The sequence below is a fragment of the Zeus faber genome (assembly GCF_960531495.2).
Source record: "Zeus faber genome assembly, chromosome: 10".
In the NCBI taxonomy this organism is placed as follows: Eukaryota; Metazoa; Chordata; class Actinopteri; order Zeiformes; family Zeidae; genus Zeus; species Zeus faber.
The window spans coordinates 2,205,321-2,211,408 of NC_137199.1; positions in this window are offsets into that span (position 1 = coordinate 2,205,321).

Genomic DNA, 6,088 nt, shown 5'->3' on the forward strand with positions numbered 1-6,088 from the left:
AAATTTCTCCCATACTCCGTGCCCCCCATCATCACAGAACAGAGGGTGGAAGATGACCCCCCCACCCACAGCCCGATCCCCAAGCGATGAGCGCCCCGCTCACCAAGAATGCCAGAGGACAGATACCCCGGCAGCCCAGTGTGACGACAGGAGTCCGCCCCCCTTCAAATGAGGCGACATGGTGAGCACTGCGCCGAGCACACCCATCCAGGTTCAGGCCCCCGGGTCACAGGACCAGACGGTACACTTAACCAGCCCTGCCACGACGGGCCGCCCCACCCCCATGAGACACAGCAGGACACGCAAGCCCCGCCACCCCACCCAAGGGGCAGGCGACCACGGGGCCAAGACCCAAACCCGCAACCATGCCTCAAACCAAAACACGGACGCCAGCTGCAGGCACTCCCCAGGAGCACCACCACGATCAAAATTGGTTGGTCAACTGAGGAGAGGTCACCGAGGAGACATATACTGTAGTCGGGGAGACTGGAATGCTGCGACCCAGAAGGCTTGATAGCTTCTTAGTGATGTTGGTCCAGAATGCTAGGATAGGTGGGCAGAGTCAGAAGGCATGAAAGTAGTCATCTATGGTATTAAGGGAACAGTGAGCGCAAACGTTTTCATCCACAAAAACCATTTTGAACATTTTATGTTCCGTGATATGAGCTTTGTGCAGAATATTATGCTGGATGAGTTGCATTTTTGAATTGCTAGTCATAGAAAATGTGTTCCACAGGTTGATATCGGTGGGAACAACAAGGTCTCTTTCCCATTCCATGGAAGGTAAAGATAAAGCGACATCTGTTTTTAATAAAAGTTGGTATATTCGGGAAAAGGTATTTTTAAAATGACCGATATGAGTAAGATGTTCAATCATCGGAGGTGGTTGTCAATTTGATTTAAACGTTTAGAGACTGCTGTAGTTGAAGGAACTGAAGGAAGCCATGGCCGATATTATACACTTGGGTTAAGGTTGGCATGGATATAAGCAAATTCTTTTCAAAAATGTGTTCCAGATTCCTTGTCTTTTCCAAGACCTGAAGATTATTAGTTGGTTTTTAACCAGAAAATCTAGGTTGTGACAGATTGCCATGAATATGTTTGGCGATAGAGTGTGACTACTGAGTTTGAGAAATTTCCACCAGCCTGACAGAGTCGTTGCGATGAATGGGCTTTTAAAGTGAGGTGTCTTGGAATGTGTGGCGTTCCAAGACAGCCCCATTCTATAAGATAATTACTAAGAGACGGTGCCAGGGGTCCCGAGAGAGAGAACACATCACCAGGGGTCCCGGTGATAAAGGGGGTGAAATGTGACCTGTGACCTATGTAGGGGAAACAAATGGTCAACATTGTCTTTGTAGGGGAACCAAATGGTCAACGTTGTCTTTGGGCATGCATAAAAGACTCGCCCAAGTTTCATTCGGCAGAGAATCCATCCGGCTCGGTTCGCTCCTGGACGTCTTAGGCAAGTCTGATCTGATGCTGTTCTTTTGTAATAAACCTATTATTTAACTCAAGTCAGCGTCACCGGTCACTCCTTCTTCATCAACACATCAAATTCATCAAGAAACTACAAAAGCAATTATGTTTCCTTATTGATTCAGTAAGGAATGGGAGACCAGATAATCATAACTCCTGAAATTCTGTTTGTTCAATGTCTCGCCATCCATGGGCCAATTGTTGCTCTACTTGTAACCATTTAATTATAAATTGAAGATGGTGTACAAGATAGTAGTATCTGAAGTTTGGGGCTGCTAGGCCTCCATGGTCTTTGTTTTTATGTATTGTTGCTGGTTTAATTCTCGGTTTCTTGTATTTCAAATAAAATGTATTGACTATTGAATATAGAGTATTAAACCAATGTACTGTTGGTTGCACTGGGGTCATTGAAAATATCTAGTTTATTTTTGGTAGTATATTCATTTTCACTACTGCTATCCTACCAAAGTTGTTCCATTGAATGAGGTGTTCTTCAATGGATTTGAGCAATGGAGTAAAGTTAAGGGTAAACAAATCTGACAGATTGGTGGAGATATCAATCGCAAGGTATCTAATGTTGCCCGTTGTGATGGTTAAGGGAAGTTTCTGGGTTACAGCATTGCAGTCCCCCTCACTGAGATTCAGTATTCAAGATTCAAGAGGTTTATTTGTTACATACATATACATAAATACTTTAATACATACATGCAGTGAAATGTCAATGCAATGCACCCGGTGATTATGCACAATATGTTCTAGACGAAACACAATAGCTATCTAATTTCTACTTGACTAACTAACTGAAACGAATTGATTCCTAAAATTGAATGCAGTAAGTAAATTGAATAATATAAGATAAAATAAAATAAAATAACTCAGAAAGTAGAGTTGGGGTATAAAATAGAAATAAAGGGAATAGACTTATGTATATGGGATAGGCTATTATGTACAGTATATACAGATATGTGCATTAAAGTGGCATGTGAATAAAGTGTGGTAGTGTGTGCGGAGATATACGGTACATTATCCAACAGTATGGCGCAGCAATTCAGTAACACCAAACAGAACAGCAATACAGCACAGTATGCAGTTACCCAGAACAGTGATAGAGTATGCAGTACAGTATGCAACATACAGTACAGTAAGGCAGTGGGGTCTATGTGAGTGTATCAGTAAGGACCCCTGGTGAGTTCAGCATTAACAGTCCTTATGGCTTGCGGGAAGAAACTGCGTCTCAGTCTTTCTGTTCTCACCGTGTCACTGCGGAGGCACTTGCCCGATTGAAGCAGCTGGAACAGTCCGTTGTTGGGGTGGTGAGGATCCTTCATGATCCTGCGGGCTCTGCTACTACACCTCCTGGTGTATAAGTCCTACAGGGAGGTGAGGGTAGTTCCACTGGTACGTTCAGCTGAATGCACCACCCTCTGCAGGCCCGCCTCTCCTGAGCAGTACAGTTCCTAAACAAGGCAATGATGTTGCCTGTTGCTCTCCACTGCTCCAGACTAGAACGACTTGAGGATCCTCACCGAGACCCTGAATTTCCTAAGCTGCCTGAGGTGGTAAAGACGCCGCCTCGCCTTTCTTACCAGAGTGTCTATATTTAAAGTCCAGGCTAAGTCCTCTATGATGTGGACTCCCAGGTATTTGAAGCTGCTCGTCTTGTCGACAGTAGTCCTATTAATCACCAGTGGCGTGTGCGTCCTTGGTTGTAATCCTCTCCTAAAGTCCACAATCAGCTCCTTGGTTTTGCTGATGTTCAGGAGGAGGCTGTTGTCCCGCACCAGAGAGACAGACAAGCCACCTCTTCATGGTAGGTCTTCTCGTCGTCATCGTTGATCAGGCCCACCACAATGGTATCGTAGGAAAACAAAAAAGCAGGATTGGACCACCAACTCGGTCAGGGAGGCATTGAATATCCTAATGAGCACCAGGGCTAGCTGATTAGCACAGGTCTTTAGTACCTGCCCAGATATACCATCTGGGCCTGCAGCTTCTCTGGTGTTCACACGCATCAGAGCCCTCCTGATGTCATGCTCAGACACTGAGAGTGGGCACTCATCCCCAGCGGTGTAACTCCAATTAGGCTGCGAGCTAGCGGTGTTGTTGCCAGCATCAAACCACGCATAAAGGGAGTTCAGTTTGTTGGCTAGGAAGGTGTCCAGACTTGTGGCTGGGGAGGGGATGCTCTTGTAGTTATTAACAGTCTGCAGCCAATGATGCAGCTTTGTAATTGTCCATGTTGCCGGATACAGGACCATCGTTCTAAGCAGCCATGCAAGCATTCAGAGCGCCGCAGATTTTTCGCTCCACGGTTTCTTGTTCGGAAACATCCAGACTTTCACCGTAGGAACGATGCTGTCCGCCAACGTAGCTATGAAGCTTGTAGCTACATCTGTAAACTCGCTGACGTCACTGTAACTTGATTGGAACATGTCCCAGGAGACGGCACTCAGAGCGTCCTAGAGTGGCCTCTGATTGTTTCGACCGCCGCTTTAGTCTCTCATCACTACCATTCCATGCACGATGCATGGCTTGTAAACAGGAAGAAAGGAGATGCCAGTGTGGTCCACAATCCTGAATGCAGGGAGCCAGATGGTCTTGTATCCGTTCTGGTACGGTGTGTAGCAGTGGTCCAAAGTTCTTTCTTCGCTGGTGGCACACGTGATGCGTTGATGAAAATTAGGCAAAATGTTTTAAAAGGTTTGCCCTGGTAAAGTCCACAGCCACCACCACAGCCACGTCTGGATGTTTGTTCTGTAGTCCACACAACACATCATATAGATCTGATAGTGCTGCGTCGGTGTCCCCTTGCTGTGGAATATAAATGGCTGTGATGATAACTGTGCTGAATTCCCGGGGGAGGACTTATGTTTTACATGTTTTATATAGGACAATTACGTTTGTATGTTACGTGGTTTTAAAAACATTGGTTCTGGGGGTTTTAATGAGCCTCTCGGAGTTTATATGAAGAAACTGTTCTTTGTATTGTATCTGTGACCGGGGTTTGACTGTTAAATCATTGTTTGAGAGTAACACCCAGGGAGATAATTGAGGGGCACAGTCATGTAAATGGCACCTGACCAATGGCACCACAACCTCTCTTTGGTATAAAACTCTCTCATCAGTAGTTGGGGTAGACTGATCAGAACAGTGCCTTGAAGCATGACTGTATCTTTCTCTTTATTCTGCAGAATAAATATCTTATACTATCTAAAACTCTCAGTTTTGTTTTCCTGTAGCGGGCAGATTAACCTCACCGACCACGCAGAAGAATTTCTCCAACAGTGGTGAGTGGTTGTTTATAGACCATGGTAAGATAGTTCTCCAAAGAGAGGGATTGGTGGCGGTTCCGTGTGACAAAAAGCTGTGCTCTTGTCATCCTATAGGTCATCGACAGGACAGAGTTATTGCAGCAGTTCTTGAAGATTTAAGAATTAATAAAGAGTTGCTTTGCAAGTTGATAACTTAAACTCCACTTGCAGACTAACTCTGACCAAGATGCAACGGCATACAAATCCTCTTTGTTGTATGCCCAGCATGCTGACAGCCCAGGCTAACAAAAAAAATGAAAAAAATAAAATAATAATAATAATCAACATAATCCTCAATGTCCTCTACTTTGGATTTGCGTAGTGTGCATAGTATTTTTTTTTTTTCATGTTTTGCAATTTGCAATTTGCTTTGTTTTTTGTCTGAGTTGGAGCAGATTGTCTGTGTTTTAGTTTGTGCATTTGGGTGTCACCACCACCAATTAAACATTATTGTGTAGATGTACAGTACACATCTATCAATTTTATTTCCCTACAACTTTTTTTAAATTGAAATATCATATTGAGTTTCACTGAGAGCAAACGTGAAGGGTTTATTGGTTGTAGATTGTGTACACACAGTATGGCATTTAGATGGGGGGGGGGGGCTTACCGTACAGCTTTGTGATCTGTTCCAGGTCATGGGGGCTGAGGCGGTAGTGGAGTGAGTCTTGGCAGGGCCCTGGTAGTATGGCCTCATCACTGACGGGCGTGCCTTGGAGTCGGACAAACCCAGAGCATGGCCAAACTTGTGAACTAGCACTGTGAATAGGTCTGTGCCCTCAGAGGCTAACATACGAATAATTCTTAAGTCACTTTAATGTAATACTTTTGGGGTTTAAAGTCAGTCTCCAGCCAATTTAACATCTTGCTTTTGACCTGTTCCGAAAATGGGAAATGGATGCAGTCAGTAATTGAATGCCTGACATAAGTTACACCATGGAAACCAGAGATAAACAAAGCTACAAACAAGCTAGTGTCAATAACGAAAAGTGAAAATGAATGTAGTGTAGACCACTTAAACAACATTTTTAAAGTTGGAGAATATTTACGCCACTTTTTTTACATCGTAACATTTGAACATGCTACATTTTTGGTCATAAAAGTAATTTTTCAAAGATATTTGCCTTCATGGAATCAGTGCATGAATACTGGAAGTGGGTTTAAAATAATGTTTAAATTAATGTTTGAATGAATATGAGGTGTCTGGAAGGTTTGAGGTGAATAGGTCACTGAGCTCCCAAAGCTGAGATATAGTGCAGTCATAATATTAACTATGTTATTATTAGATTTATTGCTCA